At 42.1% G+C, this 14714-nt stretch overlaps 1 long non-coding RNA gene across 1 annotated transcript; it reads right to left on the bottom strand.

Moving 5' to 3' along the window:
* Positions 1 to 70: 70 nt before the first annotated feature.
* LOC127604282 (uncharacterized) lies at positions 71 to 4850 on the bottom strand. The gene is made up of 4 exons (XR_007963225.1): positions 4693 to 4850; positions 4427 to 4605; positions 2840 to 3006; positions 71 to 238 (listed from the first exon to the last, which is right to left on the bottom strand). It is a non-coding gene; the product is annotated as an uncharacterized LOC127604282 (long non-coding RNA).
* Positions 4851 to 14714: the final 9864 nt, after the last annotated feature.

Raw genomic sequence — 14714 nt, 5'->3', positions numbered from 1 at the left:
ACAAAAAAAGTGAAAATACTGTATTCATGATTTGAAGTGGCATCATGGTCACCTAGTGGTTAGCACAACCACCTCACAGTTCGAATTTCACACGTTGCGTGTCCGCCCGTGCCTATGTGGACTTTCTCCGAGCACTCTCTGGCTTCCTTCTACATTCCATAAACGTGCATGTTGGGTGCTAAACTATCCGTAGTCTTCAATGTGTGTGTACCAGTCAGCTCCAGCACACCCATAAGGCCTATGAAAAAGGGAAAGTGGAAATGAACATTAGAAAACTATTAATATACTCTGACAAACAATCAGTTAAAAATAACTACAACAGATTAAGATCCACATTTAAGATGATGCAAAATTTTTGGACCTGAATGAGTGGGGACAGCTGTAAATGGTATTAATAGATTACTACAAACAGAAATAATGAGAACCGGAGAGTGTTGACATGTCTTGATCATGTATTTATGGCTTACAAGCATTGTTTTTTGGGGATTATTTATTCCTGTTTTTATATCATTAATTGAAAAAGAAAAATGGTGATTCTAGCCTGAGTTTGGTGTTGACAAAAATACCGTATATCCCGTTGAATAAAAAGAAAAATAGAAATAAAAAGCAGTTGATTACAACTAGTCTATTAAATACTTGCGTTCCTTGTAATAGAATAATCCCTCCAATCAACAAAGGCTACTTTAGTATTAAAATAGGGAAATGTAAAACCGCAACAAAATGTTTCATTTTTTTCCACTAGAGGGAGCCAATGACATATTTTACACCAACTCCCCTTCTTCCCTCCGTGTGTCTGAAATTCACTTCAAATCACTAAATCCTTCAGTGTTTACTAATCCCGCTTCAATAATTACATGTACGCCCACTGACAATCAAAAAGCAGCAGAACGGGTTGCACAAAATGGGAAATGTACATTCTTGTTATTTAAAAAAATTAAATAAATAAAAAGGATGGCTACATCCAGGCTGGAGGTTGCATCATGTGAGATGTTGCAAATAAGACACTCTTGCCTGATGAGCAGCTGAGCCAGGAAGGGGTTCGGCCACAATGATGAAATTCATCACATAGATTGCCAGCTCTTCAACTTTTCAAATGTAGAAAATGATTTTGAAGAGAAATTGATCAGTTTGCCATCACAATTTGACATGCTGAGTATAACGCAGGTGGGACATACCTGTCAATCTTCTTTTGTGTTAAGAATGACATAGACGTAACATCTGGTTTTGTTCATGTTAGAAAATATCTTATGAAGGACATATAAAGCAACATTTCTGAGTTCGGCAGGTCTGTTTAATGCCCTGCTGTGAATATATGACGCTGAGATATTTCTCAGACCCCCAGAGAGAACCCTCAGGCCTCAAGAACCTCTTTTAATATTAAAAATGCCCTATGACAGACATTTAAAGACGTATTGATTTGTTTGTTGTTTGGAGTTTGACATGCTGAGAAGCTGATGTATTTATGTGTACTCCATACTCCAGAGCAGGATTTGGCGCGATACTGCAGCAGTTTGAGACATCGGCGAATCATCTTCTGCTTCCGGGAAAGGTCGGTTCACACTTTTTTGTCGTTGTTTTAAATTAAATGTTATATATCAAAAGGAGTAGCGGAATTGGTACTCTGTGTCGGTCTGAAAAAAGTGCGATCGAACATGCCTAGTAATATACATGTATAGGCGAGACATGCCTGCTGAGTCCATGAAGATTTCTATGTTGAAGAATGACATGGCCTTGAAAGCACGGTTTGACATCTGGGTGTGAAAGAGATGCTGAGATTTTACTGTGCTACACAGGTGGGGCATACTTATCCGAGGACCCCATGAACCTCCTTCAAAGAAAAAATTAAAAAATAAAAAAGATGACATTGAAAGGCTATTTAAAGATGATTTGAGAGTGCCCAACGTGAAATGCGAAGTTGTTTTTTGTTGTTGTTTTTATGCTCTTCTCGAAACAATTAGAATTTGGGGTTTCAATGTCACAAGAATACATTGATTTTGAAAGGAAACTAAGTTTCCAAACAAATCTGCGGATCCGTTACGTTTGGCAGCGCTCCTTAGCCGCTCGGTGTCAAAGTGTGATGCTGAGATATTTCCATGTATGACACAGGCGCGACATACCCGTCGAGCCCTTTCAACTCAACTCGGCCCCAATGTACGGATGCATTTGAGCACACTGGAAACGCATCGACTTCTTCCCCCACATCTCCCCGCCCACAAAAGGTTACTGGAGTCCAGACACGTCTTTATCTTCGGGCACTGATAACATACTGCTAGATTTGACATTTGTGTGTGTGTTTTTTGTGTACACTGATGCTGTATTTGCCTTCATTTTTTTCTCTCTCCCCGAAGTTAGGTTCAGAAGATCAACTGTGCAAAATCGTGCATGTCATTTCCATGGAAGTGTTGCAGCAGGGTCTACCTTCTTTAGCGATTAAGCTGCTCGGGGCGATTTGGGTTCACTCCTCGCGACCATCCTGTAAATCCAGCCTCGATTACATCATACGAAGTCACCGCCTACTGCGCATCGAGCCCCCGCCGGGCCTGCCTGCTCATTGGTGGGCTGCCGCGCGCCGGCGGCCGCGTGATTGGCTCAAAAGGAGGGCAAGTCTGCACAAGACCTACTGACAGACGAAAATGCAGAGGACAGAGAGGGCGAGCGCCCTGTTCTGGCTCGCTCCTTCCGAGTTCCTTCTTCTGCACAAAGGGGAAGACAAAGGGTTGTACATCCCATACGGAATGTACGTATGAATAATGTATAAATGGGAAACTATTGACGCTGCCTAATTCCAAGTCAATTTTTTTTTACATTTTTGGGAACCTAAACATAAACAAAAACTCACCAAACTCACACATCTGGCCTGGCGATTTTTTTGTTTTGTTGAGATTCTAAAGTTGTCGTACAGCAGTATAAAAAATGGGTCTGTAGAGCCTCCTAGAGAGGATTAATGAAGACCTGTCCCGCCGGTATTCTTGACCCATGGCTATGAAGTTTGGGAGTCACCCTCAGCTGCAAAAAAAAAAGTCTTTCGGTAGCCATGCACTCACTACCAAGGAAGTGAGAATGCACAATTTGCAGAGAAAAATAATGTTCAATTTGAGGGGCTAACCTGGGCAAATACTCATGAGATCTTGAACACACATCAGACCTGACATAAATATCAATATTTTCGAGAAATAAATAGCTCAATGATGCCCCCCATACAAATTTTTAACAACACTTTTCTAATTGTACGTTTCAACTCGGTCTGTGAAAATTGGGAGACCTACAAAAAAATCTTTTGGAACCATATACTAAACCTCAAAGCAAGTCCGCCATTTTGGGATTCGGCCCCCCGACATGAACTAACTCCTCCCACAGAATTTATCCGATTGTCATCAAAGTTTGCATATTTAATCTAAATGTGTTTTAAAACGAAAACGTTTTGATAGCTTTTCGTTTTGTTACACGCTGCTGCCACGGTGATACTCTGTTTCCAAAGAAAAATGAGTGCACGCGTGTGCGTGTGTGTGCGTGTGTTTTGAAGTATTAGCCTGCTCGAGGAACTACCGGTAATTAAAGTCATATCTCAAGGCACCACTGTAAGACTTGTTAGTTTTAGCGGTGGAATCACTGCTCTGTACGAAATATAAAATACATAGTTAGAAAGAAGCGTTGTGTTATATACTAGCACACACAATAATTTAGCGAGGATTGTTGCGAGGAGAATTGTGTGTGTGTGTGTGTGTGTGTGTGTGTGTGTGTGTGTGCGCGCGCGTGTATGCGTGTTCCAGTGCACAGAGGTTACAAAGGACATCTCTTAACGGTACTGAGATTGGCTTATGTAACAGCCTGCTCAGCTAAGAGAAAAAAAAAGAAAAGCAAAAAGAAATAAGGGAAGGCCTAGGCTGGAGACATTCTCTTTTCACTTCTTTCGCCCGTGAGCAGACTGTTAAAGGAGTGACAACAAAAACTTGAATGAAACAAACAAAAAAGTTTGGAAAGCATTCTCAACTTGCTTTCCGCGAAGCTCTCTCATGTCCATCCATTCAGATGTTTGCTCTTCGGCAACATCAACAGGGGCTGATGAATCAAACATGTTAGCCTCATGATTAATGCCTTGAGTTTGTGCAATGTCAGCCCATCTAATGGTGTGGAATCTCTTGCTAATTTGGATGCCTCCCCACCCCAACCCTCACCACACACGAGAAACCCAACAAAATGGTGTTATGCCTCATCGTGATCTCTGTTATAACAAGGCGCCTTGACCTTGTTCAAACAGCATTAATGTTAAAACAGTGGCTTGTCGGTGCACAACTGGAACCTCCAAGCCTAAAAGCACAATAACGGAAATAACGGAAAGATTTGTTCCAGAGTCAACTGTCATCATTATAAAACACGACTCGTCTTTTAATGTTAATAGTAAATTCCAAAAATAAAACATACATACCGCCTCTAATATCATGTTGCTGACGCAAGCGAGTATTCGTCCGTCACCGGAATCGTCACCAACTGGGTGAGCAACGATGGACCTTCTCAGTCCATCACTGACGACTGATGGGAAGAAACGCACCAGATGTCTTGTGTGTTTTTGACCCAGCTGACTTTGGGCAAGATGCAAGGTACATCCTGGATGGCTCACCACACAACGGCAGATTATGAAATGAAATACTGGTGAATGTTTTCAGCCATGTGCCACTAACCTTCGGTACTCACGTTGGAACAGAAAGAGCAATTATCGCTCTGTCCTTGCTTTTTTTGTGTTCATTGGATTCAGTCAACATAACGCGCAGCTAATTTCCACTCAGTCAGTGACACAATTTGTTTGTCTTTTCTGCACGATTGAATTATAAGCAACCATCAAAGCACATACTTTTAACTTGTCTCGTCATTTCCACACAATGTCTGAGGGGAATTGGTTGCTGTTGAAATGTTACATCACCGGAGGACAGGCATGACCCTGAAGCACTGACAGAAATTTCAGTCATATTTGTTCCATGAAATTATTAATGAACTTCCAACGTTGGTTTTGTAGTGTTTCTTTTGGACGCAATGGTTGTAGCGCGTATTTGTTCAATTTTTTTTCCCCCGCAAATGGATTTCAGCTTCCCTGAGTTATGTCAAAGCAAACTGCTCAGAAACATCCGAATCAGCAGCACTGACTTCTTCAACGAAAACTATAACAACAACGGGACTATTTCTCATCTCGACTCGACTAATTCTCGGCCCCAAAATGCTCCTCATCTTCACTTTTCGGGTGAGTGACGGTTCGGGTTAAAATTGGCCAAAAAAATCACTTCTTTCAGCGCTTACCCCGCCAAAGTTTACCATCAGTTGTCAGTGACTGACTCTCGGACATTCCGTCGGTACTAACGGACTGGTGACAACACGATTTCAGTGCCCACCTTTAATATTTAAATCCAAAGATTTAAGTACCGTACATGTTGCCAGCGCTAATGCTAGCATTCAGTAGCTAATCCCATTGACAGGCTAATATAAAATTAAGTTCCGGGAGGGAATTACCTTCATATAATGAATAGTCACATGCCATAACATGTACAGACAGGTAATGTAACAATACGTACAGGAGTATATTCTTTCTCATCTGTGAAAAACAAGTTACCGTATATTGAAAAAGCTGTCTGGACTTTCTGCTTCTAGTCTTTTTATCTGAAAAAAAGCAAATAGGTGAATTTGTGAAGCATGAACTGCTAATATGTGAGGCAATACCATATTCTAAAAAAGTCTAATCTAATTTTTTCCCACTCAATTGGAACTCTTCGGTTAAAAGCCAACAAAATGCGTGTGGTTCCTTCATCAACTCCTCGGACCAAACAGGCCGTGGCATTCATGCATATGCCCGCTCACTCACTCAAGCACACACACACACACACACACACACACACACACACACACACACACACACACACACACACACACACGGAAACACAAAGCCGTGCTATTGTTTCCCTGTTGTTGCTGCAGATTAGATTAAAGTGTGCAGCTGCCATGGAAAGAAGATCCTTGCCCTGTGGTGAACTTTGTGATGTTGCTCATAAATGACTTCTTCTGACAACGCGTGATCACTGCAAAAGAAGTGCACGCTGGAATAGAATCCAAATTGTGTGCATGCATAACTGTATGCGTGTGTGTGTGTGTGTGTGGAAAAGCCTCCCTGAGCCTCCGTCTCTCTTTCAGGCTGCATCGACACCACACCCGTTCCAGCCCTTACATAACCGTATACATTCCCACCTCAAATGCCCTGAATGCAATGTCCAGATCGCAGACATTTGTACCACGGAGGATCGGCTGACGTGGGCTCTGTTTTAATGCATGTGAAACTGATGGTAACAACGCATGCAAGCAAGCTAAAAGGCTGCCTTGTCTTCCCACCGCAATCCTAGATAGTGGGCCATTGGGAGCCCAAACAGATAGATTCTGTCCATCTAAACAAAAACACTCCACATAACAGCTAGTGCGATCTTATGTTGAAATTGGAACGAGCGGAGTGGTGCAGTTGGGATTCGCCGCTGGTATGGAGGAGAACACAATGTTCTAGCATTCTCCAGCTGCTGTGAGATGCACACTCATATATGCCATTCTCTGAGATTGACCAAAATGCACTTCTAACAGTACAGTACAGTACATCTGTTAATACAGTGAATATGAAGTTCAGAGGAAAAGGGCAACTTTTCTGGACTGAAACAGGAAGTCTCAAAGGCACCTTTTGGTGATATTGCCTCATGTGATATATATCAATGTGTTTACATTCGCGGAACACATGACACAACACACATGTGCAGAGCTTCCGATTGCATGTGAGTAACTCCACAGCAACAACACGAAACAAATATCCACGCCATTACGCCAAAAAAAGCCTGATTTCCATCAAAGCAAAACCTTTTTTTCTATTTACACTGTCATGATGCACATCTAGTTTGTAGCGCTTGAGAGTTAAAAAAACCCCAACAACAACAACAAAAAAAAGGCCATTGAAGTCTGTAGAGTTGGCTGGTGGTTAACTGGCTACACTTTTGAGTCACTCTTTGTTGTGTGAGGCAGTGTCATTTGCGGTGGCAAGCAGCAAGATGTGTGTGAATATGTGCCTGTGAGCAATTGAAAGCGTCGATTCTATCCGATGAGTTCCACAAAGCAACAACCCGATAATATATTTAGGTGTGCTGATGAAGGTCGCCTCGCAAGAATTCATTCCACTCCACTGTTTTTGAGGCCAGGTGGTGCAATGACTATCCAGATCCAACAGAGGGAGCTACACCTTCACAATGGCCTTGTACATCCAACAAGTAAGACATTTTGATGTTCTGCTTTCCTGAGGCAGATTTTCTGATACATGGACGTCATTAGATTGTTTGTGTAATCTAATAAATGCGAGAGATTCCTTAGTCGTTAGCCGCGTTCGAATCAAGCCCATCTTGTGTTTGTGTGGCACGGTCAGGGGAGTTGTCTGATAAGGGGTGCGGTCAGGAGTGGGATGCACAGCAGCGTTAACGACATCAGTGCCGGTCTTCGTTACGTCTGCAGTACAAGGCGGCGTATTGTGAGGCCCAGGCGTGCACAATGACGCGTTCTTCCTCTGTGCTATGTAGACCATTCGGGCCCCGATCTCGCTGGAGGCCTACACTGAACTTCATATTACCTAACACTGGAATTGAGATCTACCTTTGGGAATAACTGCAAAGCAACGTGAGACTGCCGCACATGCTTGTATTTGAAAACACACAATGTTTTTTCCTTCAGTATACAAAGGCTGTTGTTTACTGAAGGAGTACAAGCTTTCTACCGGGGCTGATAAATGCATCCAGATAATGTGACCGCAGTGTAACTGCTCCAAAGGTATTGATCTTGATTCACACGTGCACAGGTTGACCTGACTTGACACAGAAAGTCAGCATGTCTGCCTCGATCCTGTTCACTCCAGAATCATGTCACGTTGACAAGTTTGAGGAAGTTTGACAGTGGCGACTTTGCTTTTGGCTTTGAACAACTAAAGACTTGTTGTTGTCGACCAAAGACCAGTGTCATAGAAAGATATTATGATGGACCAGCATATTTCACTGCCCTGATTCCTCAACGCAAGTTCCATGGTCCCACTGGAATATTTTGAGACTACTAGTGGCAATTGGACTCGGGAAATCTAGCAGAGGCTTATCGATTTTCTCATCCGCAGTTTATTTTCCTACTCTGGGACCCAAGCAGATTGTCTTGCCTTGTTGGCCGGACATTCCGCTGCTCCGCGGAGAGTTACAGTTCGGTAATGGTGGCAGACGGACGCAATCGAAAGTCCTTTGCGAATTGGCCGATTGGCAGACGAAATGTCAAAACAACCTCCTTTAAAGGGGCAAGGGACAGAGTGCCCCAACAAAGCCAGCCTTTACTCATCCATGATGTTCTTAGCCCAACTGAGCACCGTTTCTAGAGCAACAATATAAGAAAGTTGTGGTCTATCATTAGCCCAACTATCTTGGTGGTAATGTCATGATTGATATTTATATTGTCGCTGTTAGGCAGAAACACTAATGTAGCCAAGAGATTGAAAGTCAACATGTTTTTTTTAGGCTATAACAAGTGAAAATAGCTCAGTCAGAACATTTTGTTAAAAATGGTTTTCTTTGTGGCAGATGGAAGCGAGTGCTCCATTGAGTTAAATTTGCATGCAGATCAATATCCGCCTAATACATGGGGTTAAACCAGTCCTTCGTGTGTGCGGTGCGATGCCAGGAGGTGCGTGTGTGACCTGGGTAACATGCTCTTATTTCCATTATTTTTTGGGTTGCACAAGAATAAAGCGTCATTGCACATCCACAATAGTGGGCGGCAGTGCAGCTCTTATCTATTTATTCCATTTATTATTATTTTTTTTAAAGGAGACACTGTTATGCAGAGGTGTCCTTATCACAAATTTATCAACAAATTATGTTTTTTATAGTCACACCGCAGAGTTGGGGACGCAAAATGTTTTCATCTTCTTGAAGGGGGGCGTAAAAGAAGACAACTGAGAAGCACGGGGTTAGCCAGATCGTTTTAAATTACGGCATTACTCTTGGCCTCTTAAAAAGAGTTTGGGAAGAGCATGTAACACAGGCCGTTGCCTTTGTGAAGTCTTTAAGGCTTTCATGTGGTGGGGGGAGGGCGGTGTGTTGCATTCTACCATTTGAATCAATGACAGTGTAACAAATCAGCAATTGAACAGGATTTTGAGCTGACATTTAGTGTGCAATGGTACATGATAGCAATCCAAGGTAGAATACCAACCATAATAAAGCAGTGTTTGGTAACTCGGGCAATATGGCCCACTTTTGATTTCTTCAAAAGCAGTGATTTGGGAGATGGAAGGATTCTTACCTGAGAGAGACAACATGAAAAATACTTTTCACGGCATAAATATAGAACAACCAAACGAATAACTGAAAGACTGTGCGGGAACTGAGTTTTTTTTTCTTGGCAGTGGTGTTGCCGTGCCCCATTTTAGTCCCATGAGTCATCTTTGTTTAGTTTCCCAATATGTACTTTACAATATGTATTTTACATCGAATGCACTCTTTGGGAACCACTGGTACAGTATAGCGAGAATATCGGTAGAAGGGTGATGAGAATGGAGATTCTGAGCAGACCAGAGAAAGACCGAAGAGAAGATTGATAAATGTAGTGAGGCAGGACATGAGGGCAATTGGTGTTGGAGAGGAGGAAGCTGGAAGAGGACCACACGCTGCAGTGACCCCTAACGGGACAACCTGAGAGCTGAAACAGAAATGTGGATCTTTCTGATATGTTTTCTATATTTAATACAGAGCACAGATTCAACCGGCAACATTGGTATTAATGTGTCAGTCAGTCATTTTTGTTGATTTTTTTTTTTTTTTTTTGCACTTGGGTATGTTTGAAACATTGCTACTGCTTCTTCAGCAAGGGAGCCGTGTGATCCAACTTGTCAAAGAAACAGCAACTTGATTGTGACTGGTGCATTCCTCTTTAAAAAAATCTATCTATCTATCTCTCTCTCTCTCTCTCTCTCTCTCTATATATATATATATATATATAGGGCTTTGGGCTTTGTTGGTCATGCCCATAAAGTCTGCGTTTGGCGACAAGTAATCAGAATCATCAGAGCAATTAGGGTGATCTAAATTGCTGCGACTGCTAGATCTGCTACATTTTTATTGCACATGGAGCGCATGGATTCCGTGTGATTTGGTAGCTTGCGATTGGACTTTGTCTAAAATCAAACCCTAACCCCAAACTTCCCCACTAGTATTTTTTCATTTAAAATACTAAATAGGCCATGGAGAAGAAGCACCAGATAGTGTCATTCCCTGCCAAGTGTGCAATCATGCAACTCCAGACACGGAACCAGACACATTTAACCCAAATGGCCATTGCAACAGGGCCATTGCAATATATTCGCTGTGAGTGAGCTGCAGAGACACAAGGAAAGAAGTCTCCGTTACCGACGACTCTGGACAGCTGCTGTTGCCGTGTGCCGATTGGCTGCGAATGTTTGCTCTCGGGTTTCCCAAGACATGAGCATGGGAGCCTCGTGCACAGAGCATCAGTGTCACGCTACTTAGAGGCCTGTTTTGTCTGAGCATGCAAGGGGATGGACGTGCATTCTCAGGAAATGACTGTAGTGTTTTTATGAGTTAAACATTCGTGTGGCACGCCACCAACAACGGGAAAACAACAGTCTTCCATCACGACAAACATAACGATCCAGAATGTATCATGAATATGTTTGAATTAGGTTGCCAATCGATCACACTGAATGTTATTTCACCGATCATCAGGCAAACACACAACTTCTTGGCAAAGGGCTTCTTCATGCAATTCATGCGCGTTGTAGTAAAATTTTGGGCTTTTTGTAATCATGACTATCAATACAGTAGAGAACAATTTTACTTTATTAGTATTTTTTATTTGGTTCATTGATTGCTAAATGGAGTTGTGCAGAAGTATTGTGAGTAGATTGTTGGTGTATGTGATTTGCAGATGACCAGTCCAAAGTTATTTAGCATAGACTCCAGCCGACCTTTGACCCTGCTGAGGGCAAGCGATATGGACGGATGAACGGACAGACCTCAGATTTGGTTCTCGAGCTGAAAAAGTTGCGGAACTTTTAAAGGAATGAATGACTCTTGCCACAGTTGGTTGGTTTAAAAACTTTCAAATTATTCTCTAACGGTTGATGACTTGAAAACTATGTCGATTGCATTTGCATAGACTAAACAAATTAGTGAAAAGCATCATATGCATAATAATTTGAATAGCGCCGTACATGCTCTTGACAGTTAGGTGGCTGAAAGTAGTCTAACTTTTATGCCTGTTGGAAGCAGGACTAAGTTTTGGCGCAGGTGGAGTTGCTCTGCTGATATATGTGGTGGATGTCATTGTATTTCATTCATAAATAAAACAACAGCATGTATCAAACCCTCTGGACCATTGTCGAAATCGTTTCTTCGAATACATAATTGTTATTATTGTTCTTATTATTATGATCTGTAATGTATTTTTAGGTGAGAGTGTTGAAGAGATCCGGTTTGGTGGCCTCACTACTGCGTCTGTTTTTTGCAGTTGAGGTTCTGTTGGCTTCGTCGAGCCACAACCTTCAATTCTGGTTGGGGCAGTTTGCAGCCGAGGTGTGAGGAAGTTGGGATGTGAATCGGCACCTCCAAATCTGAGGCCATGGTCCTTAGTCGCTGAAGGGTAGAGTTGAAGCAACGCCACTCGAGCGAAGCAAGAGCCCAAAATCTCTTTAGAGTTCCCTCTCCATTTTGGAAATGAGACCCTGGTTCAAGTGAAAGAATACCAGTGTGGGGCTTTCGGGACAGAACCGGTGCAAGGAGATTCTGGCCTCATTCAGAAGTTCAAGAGGAGCCAGATGGGGTGGCTCAGACATTTACAGTATTTAGGACACCTCCTTTGTGTGATTTCTTTTGGCTGCATGCCAGCAAAAGGAGGATTGGAAGGACCTAGGGCATGGTGGAGAGATTATGTCTCTCTCTCAACTGGTGTGGAAACGCCTCAGGATCCCCATTAGAGCAATGGCCGAAGTGGCTGGGGAGAGGAAAGTCTGGGCTTTTCTGCTTAGGTTGCTGTCCCCACATCCAGTTAAGCAAAAGATGGATGGATGGATGAATGCTGCTTGCCCATAATGGGAAACTGTTCACCATCGTGTTTCCTATGTCTAACATATAGGTAGTTGAATTGTAACTTTAGCTTCATTTGATATTGACGGAAGCAATTACATTTGTCATTTGGGCGCTGAGCTGAAAAAGTTTAGGAAACTGCTCTAATATAAAATTGAAACTTATGAGTACATTCAACAGAATTGTTCATATCTTTGTTGGTTGGCAGAGTTATTTTTTTTATTATGAATAAATTCATTTTTCAATTGCTTATTGAATACAAAATATGTACTCGGATGCTGCATTCCACCCAAACTTCAACATTTGCTACGACGATAAACTATTGTGCCTTACGTCTAACATGCTTTGTAGCTTTGGCTTCAAAAGTTGGGTGGGTGTATGATGTTAATTCATACAAAAAAACAGCACAATCCAGTGCGATGGTGCCTCATGTCCTTAAGGTAAATTTTGCTATTGTTATTTCTTATATCTGTCAGACAGTATTGTAAATTTACAGCAACATTTTGGTGGATGTAACAGTAACCTAATTTGACTTTGTGAAACAATACAAAAACCCATCTATGTTCTTGCGCACTGCCGGACCAGCTGTCCCTAGTCTGGTTGACCTAGTTAACCCGAACAAGGGGGCTTGACTGGCGCAACCATTTTGCCAAACTGCAATTTGTGCACAACAGAGAGACTATGACCGTCGTGCAAGTTCACTGCAATAAAGTGTGCTGGTCAAAAAAGGCAGCAGTCGGTTTCGTGTTGACTTCCTGGATGTCGACAATCAGAGCCGTCACTGTTGGCCTTTAGGGGTTGGAAAATCAGCCCTCTGCGAGCGGATTGGCCAAATGTGGTGGAGCTGTTGCTAAGGGAGGGTTTCAGTCTGTGACGTATAGTTATATGAGGCACTTTGAGCGACACACTTTCTATTTCATCAATTTAATGTGTCATGTTTCATTATTGGGCGTGCAGGGGACTTTATACTGATGGTGACAAAGGGGCAGACATCTGTGATTTACAACTACCAAATGTCAGGCTGCCCTTAAGAGATATTAAAGGTCAAGTTTACCTGTCTGCATGCACACCATTTATAAGCCAATTTATAGCAGCGCCAAATGAAAGCGTTATCAGCGCTGGCGTGTGGAGGCATTCAGGCTGTGTCACAGTGCAGATTGTTGGATCAAGGCGGGGAAAAGAACTTTTAAGAGACGAATATTTGACTTGGAGTTTGCTTTGAATAAAAGAATAACCCGGGGCCACCGTACAAACATGAAAGCATCAAAGTCATCGAAAAGACGCTCACAAGCCATAAATTAAAGGCAAATTGTTTTAACAAGCTACTGTGATCCAATCCCATAGACCACATTTTGCCTTGAAAAAGATAATATTGATGGAGTCGGAGAACTGTTATGTTGGTGATTCAACTACAAAGGTGCAAACATTAAGTCTCCTTATATTTGTTTGTCAGGAACAGCAGTAATGTGCCAGTAATGTCAATTCGACCCAGTTTTAACATGTTGAATAATCCCAACGCGGCAGACATCACACACACACACACAAAAGCAGATTATTCAACATTCTTACCCCGATCAATAACCACTGCAATCAAAATTTCCTGTCTTTTCTTTAAAAGCTCAGACCTCGCTGAGGCGAATTCATTCATGTTTTTAAAAAGTATGTGAGGATGATAGGTCCCGAAAATGGATGGAGAATTCAACTTTTTGTTGTAATTTTTTGTGTAGATTGTAATTGTATTTATCCAAATTTATATTTCCAACTATAAATGGCATACCGTAGCAGGGGTAGGAAACTCCGTTTTGAGAGCCATATCCTGCCCGTTTCAGATCCCCTCCTACTCTCGACACACCTGATTCAGCCGTTCATGATCATTTCAGGCCTGCTGATGAGCCGTTCATTTGAATCAAGTGTGTTGGAGTAGGGAGGGATTGAAAACAGGCAGGATATTGCTCTCGTGGAACCTGAGTTCCCTACTCCGACATGAAACTGACCGGCATTGACTTTGAAGTCAACATTGGTCAGGTGTACCTAATGAAGAGTCCAAGATCCTCCACTTCCAAGGCAACTAGCTAGTCGCATTAAGTCAGCGAGCTAAATTAAGAGGAATCCTTTCCTGTTTGTAAATCCCTCGTAAATCCCCACGATGAGCACCACACAAAGCTGCTCTACCTGCCCCACATTGCACACCTTGTAAGCACTTTACACAACTTGTTCGGTTTAATGCAGTTGTTTGTAAACATTTTACAGAACTGTTTAAAAAAATGGCTGTCCAAGTACCACCATTATATTAAAATTCAGGCGCCTACTATGTTATCGAAAGCATTTAGTTCTTCTACACCTCATACCCTCATACATTAAGTGTATTTAAAAGGTATTGTAAGCCGCTTTAGCATGACAGTTTGAACAGTAACACTATGCATTAGTTGAGGAAAATAGAAAGCTTTTTTGATTAAAATTTGTAGCACACAATTGTAGAAAAAAAAAAGCCACTTAACTTTGAGACCCATGTAGCTACCACTGCACTTTTTATAACCACGGGGAAATTTGTCTTCGAAGAAGAAAAACAAGCCCAAA

The sequence above is a fragment of the Hippocampus zosterae genome, chromosome 1 (genome assembly GCF_025434085.1).
Source record: "Hippocampus zosterae strain Florida chromosome 1, ASM2543408v3, whole genome shotgun sequence".
NCBI lineage: Eukaryota > Metazoa > Chordata > Actinopteri > Syngnathiformes > Syngnathidae > Hippocampus > Hippocampus zosterae.
This window is presented reverse-complemented; position numbering and strand designations above follow the sequence as displayed.